The sequence below is a fragment of the Notamacropus eugenii genome, chromosome 2 (genome assembly GCF_028372415.1).
Source record: "Notamacropus eugenii isolate mMacEug1 chromosome 2, mMacEug1.pri_v2, whole genome shotgun sequence".
In the NCBI taxonomy this organism is placed as follows: domain Eukaryota; kingdom Metazoa; phylum Chordata; class Mammalia; order Diprotodontia; family Macropodidae; genus Notamacropus; species Notamacropus eugenii.
Window position 1 is genome coordinate 37,304,632 of NC_092873.1, and position 13,583 is coordinate 37,318,214.

At 39.7% G+C, this 13,583-nt stretch overlaps 1 protein-coding gene across 5 annotated transcripts in view; it reads right to left on the reverse strand.

Annotated features, from left to right (window-relative positions):
* SSH2 (slingshot protein phosphatase 2) overlaps positions 1-13,583 on the reverse strand; it is a 253,143-nt gene that overhangs the window by 116,868 nt on the left and 122,692 nt on the right. The window lies entirely within an intron of this gene.

The following is a 13,583-nucleotide window of genomic DNA, read 5'->3' on the forward strand; positions in this document are numbered from 1 at the left end:
CTCTGTTTCTATGTATGTGTGTGCGTGTGTGCATGTGTGTGTGTGTGTAATCCCACCCAGTACCCAGATACTGAAATGTTTCAAGAGTTACAAATATTGTCTTTCCATGTAGGAATGTAAACAGTTCAACTTTAGTAAGTCCCTTATGACTTCTCCTTGCTGTTCACCTTTTCATGGTTCTCTTCATTCTTGTGTTTGGAAGTCAAATTTTCTTTTCAGCTCTGGTCTTTTCATCAAGAATGCTTGAAAATCCTCTATTTCATTGAAAGACCAATTTTTCCCCTGAAGTATTATACACAGTTTTGCTGGGTAGGTGATTCTTGGTTTTAGTCCTAGTTCCTTTGACTTCTGGAATATCCTATTCCATGCCCTTCGATCCCTTAATGTAGAAGCTGCTAGATCTTGTGTTATCCTGATTGTATTTCCACAATACTTGAATTGTTTCTTTCTAGCTGCTTGCAATATTTTCTCCTTGACCTGGGAACTCTGGAATTTGGCCACAATGTTCCTAGGAGTTTCTCTTTTTGGATCTCTTTCAGGCGGTGTTCTGTGGATTCCTTGAATATTTATTTTGCCCTCTGGTTCTAGAATCTCAGGGCAGTTTTCCTTGATAATTTCATGAAAGATGATGTCTAGGCTCTTCTTTTGATCATGGCTTTCAGGTAGTCCCATAATTTTTAAATTGTCTCTCCTGGATCTATTTTCCAGGTCAGTTGTTTTTCTAATGAGATATTTCACATTATCTTCCATTTTTCCATTCTTCTGGCTTTGTTCTGTGATTTCTTGCTTTCTCATAAAGTCCTTAGCCTCCATCTGTACCATTCTAATTGTGAAAGAACTATTTTCTTCAGTGAGCTTTTGAATCTCCTTTTCCATTTGGCTAATTCTGCTTTTGAAAGCATTCTTCTCCTCATTGGCTTTTTGAACCTCTTTTGCCAATTGAGTTAGGCTAGTTTTCAAGGTGTTATTTTCTTCAACATTTTTTTGGGTCTCCTTTAGCAGGGAGCTGATTTGCTGTTCATGCTTTGACTTCATGTCTCTCATTTCTCTTCCCAGCTTTTCCTCCACCTCTCTAACTTGATTTTCAAAATTCTTTTTGAGCTCTTCCATGGCCTGAGCCCATTGGGTGGGCTGGGACACAGAAGCCTTGATTTCTGTGTCTTTGCCTGATGGTAAGCATTGTTCTTCCTCATCAGAAAGGAAGGGAGGAAATGCCTGTTCACCAGTAACCTTCTATAGTCTTATTTCTTTTCCCTTTTCTGGGCATTTTCCCAGCCAGTGACTTGACCTCTGAATATTTTCCTCACACCCACCTCGCCTCCTGATCCTCCCAGCTAGCGTTTGGGGTCTGAGATTCAAATGCTGCTTCCAGCCTTAGGGCTTTGGCCGGGGGCAGGGCTGCTATTCAGTGTGAGATTAAGTTCAGATGCTCAGGTTGGGGCAGGGCCGCCTCTCAGGCTCAGTTCCCTCAGGGAGTTTATGCACAGACCTTCAACAATGGATCCAGGCTCCTGCCTGCTTGGGGAGCCCTGGTCTGCCGCTGCCCCTCAGCTTCTGTCTCCCGAGGGGGCCCGAGCCATGGGGGCACCCCACTCCCCCCTCGACCTGCCAAAGGGACTCTCTCACCGACCCCTGTCACCTGTGGGTGGAGGGACTTGTGCGGCCGCTGGAGATCCTGTCCCTGAAGTCTGCTTGGATCTGTTCCTCTCGGTGCCATGGCCACAGCAGGGCTGTACTCAGCTCCCCGTCCTGGCGCCCAGTCCGCAGTGCGAAGGACCTTTTGCGAGAGGTTTGCAGGTCTCTCGGGAACAGAAATCTCCCTCGCTCCAATGTTCTGTGGCCTCCGGGTGCAGAATTCGCCGTGAGTTACTTCTTTGTAGTTGTTCTATGGGTTGTGGGTTCGGAGCTATGTGTATGTGCGTCTTTCTACTCCGCCATCTTGGCTCCGCCCCCTAGTTTTATTATTTTAGATCATCCCAACATAACTGACTCATACTCATACCTTCTGTTTATGCAGATTCTTCCTAATTCCCCAAATAATGATAAAGTTCTTAGGAGTTCCATGTATCATTTTCCCATACAGAAATGTAAACAGTTTAACCTTATTGAGTCCCTTATGACTTCTCTTTCATGTTTACTGGGTACTTATCTGAAGGTTTTACCTCTCCACAGAAAAAAAGGAATATCTGACATATAAGTCTACTTATTGTTGATAATTGGTTAAAGCTAGATCAGGGGCCATCTCCAGTAGTCCTGATCTATATCTGGCCAGTGGACCGATATGGCTCTGGAGGTGAAAGTGAGGCTGGTGACCCTGCACAGCCCTGCCTCACTTAAATCCAATTCACTTGCAAGTCATGGCATCATCTTCCTGATGTCATGGTCCTCTCTCACAACGAAGGACAAACAACAACAAAGCAAGACTGATGAAGCATATAGATCATTCACCAGGATATGGGAATAATCACACTAGAGAGAACTTTTAATAAAGAATTTGTTGTAAAGTGGTTTTCCCACACATTATAAATTCCCTTTTCCATGTCTGCATTTACTTCAGATTCTTGCCTCCCTCTCTGTGAGTTGATTCTCAAGTTGACACAGGGGTAAATATAGCTAAAATTTAACACTATTAATACACAAAGCCTTCTTACAAAAGGTAGGATTTTAGATTAGATCTGAGGAGGCTTCCTTCAGATGAGAATGAAGAAAATTTCAGGCCTGGAGGAGGGGTAGCCAGTGAAGATGTCAAGAGTGACTGATAAAAGGCAAATCCAAAAGGTCAGTGTCACTGGACAAGAGAGTGTCGGGGGTGGGGGGGGGGGGCGGTGAGAAGGGTTTAAGCTGTAAGAAGCCTGGAAGGATAGGAGGGGACTAAGTTATGAAGAACTCTGAATGTCAGAAAACTTTATATTTGACCCTGGAGGTAACAGGGAGTCATGAAATTTTATTGAATGGGGAATGACACTGTCAGCCTGAGCTTTTGGAAGATCACTTTGGCAGCAGAGTGAAGGACAGACTTGAGTGGAGAGAGATTTATGGCAGGGAGATTATTATAACAGTACAAATGGAAAGTGATGAGGGCCTGTACCAGTGTCAGAGAAGAGAAGGGGGTGTGTAGGAAAGATGTTAATGTAAATTTAAAAGGCCTTAGCAACACATTAGGGAAAGGGCTGGGAGGGTGAGAGTGAGGAATCAGGGATGATACCTATGTTTCAAGTCTGGGTAACTGGGAGGACTGTTGTGCCCTAGATAACAGTGGGGAAATGCAGTCAGGGAGAGAATTTGAGAGAAAAGATAAGGAGTTCCAATATTCAGCAAAAACTGTTGGGAAAACTGGTAGAAACTAGATATCGATCAATATCTCACAACAGATACCAAAATAAACTCAAAATGGATACATGATTTAGACATACAGCGTGCCATAAAAAGCAAATTAATCGAACATGAAGGAAACTGCCTGTCAGAGCTATGAATAGGGGAAGAGTTTGTGACCAAACAAGAAATAGAGATTTTCACAGGAGGTAAAATGGACAATTTTGATTATGTAAAATTAAAAGGGTTTTGCACAAAAACCCCAATGCAGCTAAAATTAGAAGGGAAGCAGGAAACTGAGGGGAAAAATCTTCACAGAAGGCTTCTCTGATAAAGGTCTCCTTTCTAAAACACATAAGGAAATGAGTGAAATTTACACTAATAAGAGCCATTCCCCAACTGAAAAATGATCAAGGAATATGAATAGGTAATCCTGGATCTAAACTTGCCAACTCTGAGGTCAGGACAAATCATTTCACTTTCTGGGATCTATTTTCTTGATCTATAAAAATGTCATATTACTAATACCTGGATTTTAGGAGATTGCTGTAAAGAAAGCTCTTCAAGAGCTATGCAAAAGTGCATTATTATTAGAAGAAATTCATTAAGGTCTTGATCAGGGAGACAAGTCTGGCTTACAGAATGGTAGTTTCCTCTACTTCCTTCTACTTTTTTTTTTAAAAGAAAATATTAATCCATTAAGGCTGGAATAATCATGAGGTGATAAGTAAAACTTAGTATAACAAAATAAGAGTCATATATGAAATATATCAGCAACAGATCACCCTAAAGCTGGCACCAGTTTTTACACTTAGAAAATGAATGCTAGGCTTCAGATAGGAGACTGAAACAGCAAAGGAAGATTTAGTTCACAATGAATGAATTATAATTAAGGAATGTAATTTCCCTTATATTGTTACTGTGGGTAATCACTCTAGGTACAGCTAGAACAGAAGTACATGATTAAATATTATATTAAGTTATTAGCACTAACAGCTCTATTTTATCACCATTCTAGAGCTCTTTATAGCTGCAAACTATATTTGTAGTTCAAAGTGGCATATTAAAAAGATGTTTGAGAAAAGATATTATTTTTAAAATTACTTCCCCCATTAAATAAAACAAAACTCTGACCATCTGGGATCATGTTGCATAAGACAAGCTTTTACAGTCTCCCAGGACACAAGTGCACAGCCATTTTCTGGACATTGGCATACAGGCCTGCTGATGCTCAGGCCCTGGGCTGGTTCAGCAAGGAATTTATTTAAAGGCATCCTGAGTTGTCCAAATACTGGAGTTCAGATTAACCATGGCTCTCTTACCTTTGGGGATGGCAAACCTTGCCATCTTCTTACCCTGTCTTCAATCCATTATCATACTTTCCTCTCTTCTTTAAAAATGGGGGTGGGGTAGTATTGGACAGCAGAGTTCACTTTGAATTAGGACTGGTAGATGCTGCCTTAATGAAAGTCATCCAAAATCAAACAACACGGCGCTCTGGCTTCATTCATTCAATTTACATTTTTAAGCAAGTTCAACTTCTGCCCAGAATAAAAACATGAGGAATAGATGCTGATGGTTCTGCTCCCCACCAGAGAGTCTTTCTACCAAAGAGCTGAGTTATGTTCAGGCAGTGACATCAGTCCTTGAACATGAAAAGAATTTGTGATTTTTCTCAATTGTCTTAAGCACAGATGATGTAAGTGACTTGACCAGGATCACACAGCTATGTCAGAGGTAGGATTTTAATCTAGGTCTTCCTGATTTTTTAAAACATTTAATCAATCAATAAATTAACTTTAAAAGACTATATTGCCCCAGCTGGAAGTACAAGGCCTCCTCTGGGCCTCATCTCACTACTCACTGGCTTAGGAAATCTGACCTGCTCCATTTCCAAACTAAGTTAGTTCACTCCCTCCTCAAGCAACCTGTTTCCTACCCCTCCTCCTCCAGAGGGGTTTGCCATATGGATCATGAATTTATTTTTTAAATAGTATTTTATTTTTTCAATTACATGTAAAGATCATTTTTAACCTTCATTTTCAATAAAACTTTGAGTTTGAATTTTCTCTCTCCTTCCCTTCTCTCCTCTCCTCCCTAAGATGGTAAGCAATATAGGCTATATACATATATATATATATATATATATATACATATACATATATCTGTAATCATGTAAAACCTATTTCCATGTTAGTTATGTTATGAAAGAAGAAACAGTTTGTAAAATACAATTTGCAAAAGGAAAAAAACACTAAAAAAATAAAGTGAATGCAGTATGCCTTGATCTCCATTCAGACTCCAATCGATGATGAATTTAGAGTGGACAACAAACTGGCCTTGCCTACTATAGCTCACAACTCCTGAGCTAGAGATCTGTCATACTTGATCTCCCTTGTGGCCAGGATTCTAGGTCTTCCTAATTCTAAGAAGAGCACACTATTCAATATACCATACTACCTTTTAGCAGGTCACAATACTGACAGGAAAAGAACTGGGATCTACCCTTTTGAAATGAGGTAATGCACTCTATCATGGTTCAACCTAAATCTGTCCACTGTGGGGGAAAAAAAATCTGAAAAGCAATAAAAAAGACAAAGACCAGGAACTGGAATATGTATAGACAATTCTCACTTTCTGTAAGATTGCATTATTCAAATTCAACTCCTTTGCAGGGCTGAGGTCAGGGCCCCATGGGGAGGGGGGGGGTTGGCAACAGTAACACAGTGAGCTGTTCTCTCATACTGATAAAAGTTATCACAACACTTTCCAATCATTAATTTAGATTTGCTACTTGATGTTGTTACTTTTATTGCTTTTCATATTTTACAGATGAGTGAACTGAGGCACATCAAAAAAGTTAGCAAAGGTAGCATAATACTGAGCAGAAAATGAAAATTCAAGTATGGGGATTTCCATTCAACTCTTCTTACTAACAGCATCTAGCACTCTTTCATACTGATAAATAAATCTATTAAAACTGTGAAATCCACATCTGAAGTTAAATGTAGATGATCATTCTGCTTTTAGCTCATGTTGAGTATGAAACATGTTTCTTGGAGTCTTAAGTTACAACAATTATATTCAGATATTTCTACAAAGAGTACTCCTTTAAACTCAATGACAAAATCATGAATTATAAGAGATTTTCAAAAGAATTCATCTTGGATAGCAGACATTTAAATCCAGTATAAAGAACAGATTCCCTAAAGAGCTTAAACTCCAGAAAGTGTTTCTACTAAAAGCAACTGTTTACTTACTCCACCAGCATGTTGTTATGTTCACAAATAATGAAAATCTGACCCCACCAGAGCTGTATCAGACTGCTGTGTCCCAGGCTGCTAGAGAGGTGTGTATGAGAAACACTTATGCTCCTTTGGGGACCTTCACTTGGGGTTCATGGGTAATATAGCTCGAATGCCATCTTCCTTAATCATCTTATCAATTATCCAACGAATGAGTACAATATCTGAGTTGTTCACTAAGCAGCATTCTACTTGAGTCACTAGACTAGTGACTTGTCAATTTCTCTGACTCACCAATAAGACAGCCTTCCTAAAAGGCTTCTCCATGAAATAGTGACAAGCTGGAAAACACCTAGACTGCTCCCTAAACTAGAAGTCCATGCTTTGGTAACAGTTCACTCAGCATTTTGGGTCACTCAGTTATATATGGTTCAATTTAGTTTGTAATGCTATTTGAAGTTATTTAGGAAAGGCATGTTGAATGACAAAACAGGAAGATGATAAATGTTGGAGAAGATGTGGGAAAGTTGGAACACTAACTCATTGTTGGTGGAGGTGTGAGCTGATCCAACCATTCTGGAGAGCAATTTGGAACTATGGCCAAAGGGCTACAAAAATATGCATACCCTTTGACCTAGAAATATTGCTTCTAGGACTGTATCCCAAAGAAATCATAAAAATGGGAAAGGGTCCCATGTGTACAAAAATATTTACAGCAGCTCCAAGAACTGGAAATCAAGGGGATGCCCATTAATTGGGGAATGGCTGAACAAGTTATGGCATATGAATGTAATGGAATACTATTGTGCTATAAGAAATGATGAACAAAAAGACTTCAGGGAAAAAAAATAAGACCACAGAAGATTACTTTCTTGGTGAACAGGTATTTCCTTCCATCCTTTCAGATGAGGAAGAACAAGGCATACTGTCAGAGGAAGTCAAGGCTTCTGATTCCAGTACCTCCAAAATGAATATGTAATGGGCTCAAGCCATGGAAGAGCTTCAAAAGCGAGTCAACAGCTTGTTAAAGGAGACCGCAAAAAATGCTGAAGAAAACAACACCTTTAAAAATAGGCTAACTCAATTGGAAAAAGAGGTCCAAAAAGCCAATGAGGAGAAGGCTTTAAAAAGCAGAATCAGTCAAATGGAAAAGGAGGTTCAAAAGTGCACTGAAGAAAATAGTTCTTTCAAAATTAGAATGGAACAAATGGAGGCTAATGACTTTATGAGAAACCAAGAAATTACAAAACAAAACCAAAAGAATGAAAAAATAGAAGATAATGTGAAATATCTCATTGGAAAAACAACTGACCTGGAAAATAGATCCAGGAGAGACAATTTAAAAATTATGGAACTACATGAAAGCCATAATCAAAAAAAGAGCCTAGACATTATCTTTCATGAAATTATCAAGGAAAACTGTCCTGATATTCTAGAACTAGAGGGCAAAATATATATTGAAAGACTCCACCAATTACCTCCTGAAAGAGACCCGAAAAGAGAAACTCCTAGGAATATTGTGGCCAAGTTTCAGAGTTCCCAGGTCAAGGAGAAAATATTGCAAGTAGCCAGAAAGAAACAATTTGAGTATTGTGGAAATACAATCAGGATAACACAAGATCTGGCAGCTTCTACATTAAGAGACTGAAGGGCTTGGAATAGGATATTCCAGAAGTCAAAGGAAATGGGATTAAAACCAAGAATCACCTACCCAGAAAAACTGAGTACAATACTTCAAGGGAATAAATGATCATTCAATGATATAGAGGACTTTCAAGCATTCTTGAAGAAAACACCAGAACTGAAGAGAAAATTTGACTTTCAAACCCAAGAATCAAGTAAAGTATGAAAAGGTAAACAGGAAAGAGAAATCATAAAGGACTTTCTAAAGCTGAACTCTTTACATCTCTACATGGAAAGATAATAACTTTTGAGACTTTTCTTAGTATTTGGATAGGTGGAGGGATTACACACACACACATACACACACACACACAGAGCACAGGTTGAGTCGAATCAGAAAGGATGATAGCTATAAAAAAAACTAAAATTAAGGGACGAGAGAGGAGTATATTGGGAGGACAAAGGGAGAAATGGAATGGGGCAAATTATCACTCATAAAAGAGATAAGAAAAGTCTTTTTCAATAGAGGAGAAAAGGGGGGAGGTGAGAGGGGAAAAGTGAAACTTACTCTCTTCACATATGGCTTGAGGAGGGAATAACATGCTCACTAAATTTGATAAGAAAATCTATCTTACACTATAGGAAAGTAGGGGAGGAGGGGACAAGTGGGGTGAGGGAGATGATAGAAGGGAGGGCAGATGGGAGAAGGGAGTAACTGGAAGTACACATTTTTGGGAAGGGACAAGGTCAAATGAAAGAATAGAATAAAGGGGGAACAGGGTAGGATGGAGAGAAATATAGTAAGTCTTACACAACATGACTATTAATGAAAGTCTTTTGCAAAACAACACATATATAGCCTATACTGAATTGCTTGCCTTCTCAGTGGGGATGGGTAGGGAGGGAGGAAGGGAGAGAAGTTGGAATTCAAAGTATTAGAAATGAATGTTGAGAATTGTTATTGCATATAACTGGGAAATAAGAAATACAGGTAATGGGGTATAGAAATCCATCTTGCCCTACAAGAAAAGAGAGAAGATGGGGATAAAGGAAGGGTGGTATGTGATAGAAGGGAGGGCACATTGAGGGAAGGGGTAATCAGAATGCAAGGTGTTATGGGGTGGAGGGAGAGGAGAAATGGGGAGAAAAATTGGAACTCAAAATTTTGTGGAAATGAATGTCGTAATCTAAAAAAAAAAAAAAGAAAGAAAATGTGTTTAATTAAGAATGTATGTGTAGAACCCATATAAGATTGCATGCCATCTTGGGGAGGGAGGGAGGGGGCAGGAAGGGGGAGAAAATCTAAGACTAATGGAAGTGATTGTACAAAACTGAAAACAAATTAACAAAAGAGAAAGGCACATTGACTGGCCAGGTCTGAAATCAGTAGAGGGAATGAAATGGAATACTGTTCAAGATATTAAAATATGAAATCTACCAAATATAATTAGATCATGAGTCCTTGCCCTGTCCAGACTTTCTTCTCTGCATTCACAGGAATCAGAAATTTAGCGTGATATGATCACACAGTTGATTATACAGAGAATAAAATGGAAAAGAAATAGATCAAGTGCTTTTATATTTAGAAAATCATCTCTACTCATTTCCTAAACCACCTAGAACTTGGAATGTGGTGGAGGAAAGGAACAAAGGGAGAGGTTTCCCACAACCTACCTCAAAATTGTCAACTAGAAAACCAAGGAAGCTGAGGAAGACAGTAAAGGAAATCAATCCTACATTCCCCATTCTAATGGGATTCACGATAACTGGTAGCCTCAGCAATTCCAGGGGGTCCCTCTTCAACACTTCCCATCTTCTCAATTTTGGAATCATCACTTTTCCCAGCACTGGCCTCTGGTCTTCCTCTCTGGGCATCCTGCCTTTAGGGCAATGCTGGTCATGGCTTCTACATTTCCCCATATATATTCAAGTCACCCACCACTTGCCTCTGTTATTCTTATGGCAACCAGGATGTCTGAATTCAAGATCAAAGAAAGTAAAAGAGGAATACAACCCTAGAAACCACCATGTAAAGACTTAATCCCCTTTTCTCCTATTATGGGACTTCTCCATGTTGCAAGCAGTAGTTTACCAATACTCCCATGACTAGAAAGGGGCAATCATCCTCTGGCATGGATGCCAGGGTTATCAGAAACTACTCTGTTAATCTCTCTGTTAATCATCACTTCAGGCCCAGGGTTAAACAATCCAGATTGATGGGAAGGCAAATCAGGGCAGAGGTTACATTTTTTTTTTCAAAGAACCAAATCATCTGATCTCTTAGTGGCTATATGAATTTGAAAAGATCCTAGAGTCATTCTTGCCTCAGAGTAGTGAGCAACATGAGCTGAATTTGTTGAAACAATGAGAATGTGAATGATTGGCCTGGTCAGATCCAGTTTGACATGGAATTGGTAGTTTAAGAGGAGAAAGGTTGAGAGAAAGACAGCAGATGTACAACTGCATTTTAAAAACAGGTTAGATGTGGATTCCTCAAACTAAAATGGAAGAGTTTTCTGGTGAGTCAAACTTAACTGTATGCAATCTTTTTCACACGAAGAAGCCAGATCCCTCCTTGGGCAGAGACATGCATTTTACTTGGAATCATTCAACAGTTTAAAAAAATACAGTATGAGAAAAAGCCACCTAAGAAGCTTCACATAGTGGAAGCTGGCACTCCAGTTCAACGTCACTTTATCATATTTATCCTGCGGCTCTTGCAGACCAGAAATAATAGACTAAGACGTTACGAGGAACTTGGAATTGCAAATCCAAGTTTCTAGGCAATGATCTATACCCATCCCCTTCCCCAACATTTCCTCATTTTAACCACAGATGAAGTTTTCAGCTTAAATCAACACTTCACATAAACCAAAATATTCCAGTTGTTTTTTTTTTTTTATCATTTGAAACGATTTGCAATCCTTCCTAGCACTCCTTTCCTGTACTTCCACACAGTCTATAAAGCTAAAGCCAACATCTGTTCCTGTCCCAGGGGATGCCAGAACAGCTGTTTTACGTTGGAGAAATACGGACCACCACCCTTTTAATGAGAGGCCCAAAGTTATGTTTCCTTCAGATTATGAGAATCACCCAGGAGTACTCCGGTTATTGCTGAGCCACTCACCTAAGGCCATACTAATTGATTCCCACTGCACGTCAAAGAATGTGATGCCCTCCTCATTTTAAAAAGGGCGGTGGGGGAAGACAGGTTATTCCGCCAGTTCTTCTCTTCTCGCCCTTCCTCTAACAGCAATGACTTTGTGATGTAGGTGCCACATCAACATAGCTGCTTTGAGGGCTTCTGATCAAGCATATGAGACCCTCATATGATTTACTGCCTCATAAACCCAGTTTTGGAAGAATCCTTTGCTCCTAATACCAAAAAGGTGAACATTTACACACAAAAATGCACAAACTCTTATCTGCTTAAATGTTGATATTATTTACAGGCAAAAAACAGACCATCAATAATTCTGCCTTTTTAAAAGCTCCTGAATCTTTATGCTCTGATATTTCAACCCAACAGCTGATCTAGGGCTGCACTAAGAAAGAGGCAACACCTTTCCCTTGCTAGTCATACTACTGCTCAGTTTGGAGGAAATTCCCAGTTAATAATTAACAACCTGATATGAACCAGGAACAGCATTTACTAGGACAATCCCTTTGCTACTGGGCAGTACATGCAATACTAGAGAGCCTAAATCAGCTCTACTTTGTCCCTAGATGAGTCTACCAGAGTTTGTTCAGATTTTGTCCCTGCCGATTTATGCCTAAAGTCCAGTCTCTCAGCTGAAGAGATTATAAAGAGTAAAATCCTTCAGGGTTAGTTACAAAAATTACTTATCCTGTACCTCATGGAATAGCTTATGCTTAGTAGATGCTCAGTAAGAATTTACTAAATGAATGAATCATGGTAATTCTCACCTTTTAGACAAGACTTTCTTAATTGCCATTAAATGGCAGTGACCACTGATAAGAAACCAAATTGAACCAGATGAGATCTGTTCACAGAGAATGAGAAACTTCCAGATTTAAATGGATACCAGATCAAGAGTAAAAGAAGAAATTTGATTGGAGTCTAATAACCCTTTCCTCTTCCTGGCTGCCCACAGTAACTACTATGAACTTCAAGCTGCCCATTAAACTGTGGATTCATTTTCGAACATTAAAAGAGCTATTAAGCCTTTGAAAACAAGGAGGGAGGTCCTGGGGGGACAATCAGATTCACTGTGTAAAATACAGAGAAGACTGAGTTCTGAGGCTGCAAAAACAAAAAAAGGCAAGGAGTTTGGGGGAATAACACTTCTCTACGATCTAGTGTATTACACTCTGGAATACTCTAAAAAGAATAAAAATTCATACTCTGGTGACATACTTCTCTGAATTTATCCAGTAAGATGTGCAGTTCATTGCCTAAAACTGAGGCCACCAAGCTTGGTAGGGATTATCAGAAACTGGACTTTGCTGGCACAGACTTTAAGAACCCATGAACACTCCTTGCCATGAAGCATCAAAGCAGGCACGATGACCCTCAAGATTGCTCTATTTTTGTCTCACCCTCATGGTTCTGAAAGCACTTGCCCATGGCCTTCTGACCACTAAAGAAGAGAACCTAGAACTGGTAGTGGCCAGTGAGCCTGGTTGTGAATCCTGGCAAGATTCTAGAGTGCAAAGAACATTACAGAGATGGTGGTCACAAAGAACCAGCATGACTTCAGCCACAAACGAGTCATGCCAGACTGACCTCACTGCCTCTCTTTGACAGGAATACTAAAGTGGTATGCATAGCTTACCTAGATTTCGAGTGAAGGATCTGGTGAGTTAGTCAAGCTAGCAAACAACCAACAAGCCTTTATTAGATGCTTCCTCTGTGGCAGGCCCTGACTTCCTGGAGCTTACCTTCTATCAGCGGAGATAACGTAAATAAGTAAGCATATACAACATAGATACAAAATAATTTTGAGGATTTGAGGTTTTTTGGGGGGAGTAATCCAGAGCATTATTGCATTACATGCACTGTAAGGGATCAGGAAAGGTTTCATGGAGACAGTTTCAAAGCAAATAAAGGATTGTATGAGCTGCCTCTTAGAATAGGTGAGGATGGAGTGTGTTCCAGGGATGGAGCTGGGAAATGGAGGTCACATGTGAGGAACACGAAATAGGCAAGGTGCCAGGACTATAAAATGTCTAAAGTGGAATAAAGTATAATAAAGCTGGAAAAGTAGACTAGGCCAGGTTGTAAAGGGATTTATGTTTGATCCTATAAGGAACAGGGAGCCATTGGATTTCTTGAGTAGAGGAGTGACTTGTTCAGATCTGTAATTTAGGAAGATCACTTGTGGAGGTTAGATCAGAGAAAGGAAGAGAAAATAGGAGGCTACTTTGATAGCCCTGGTGAAA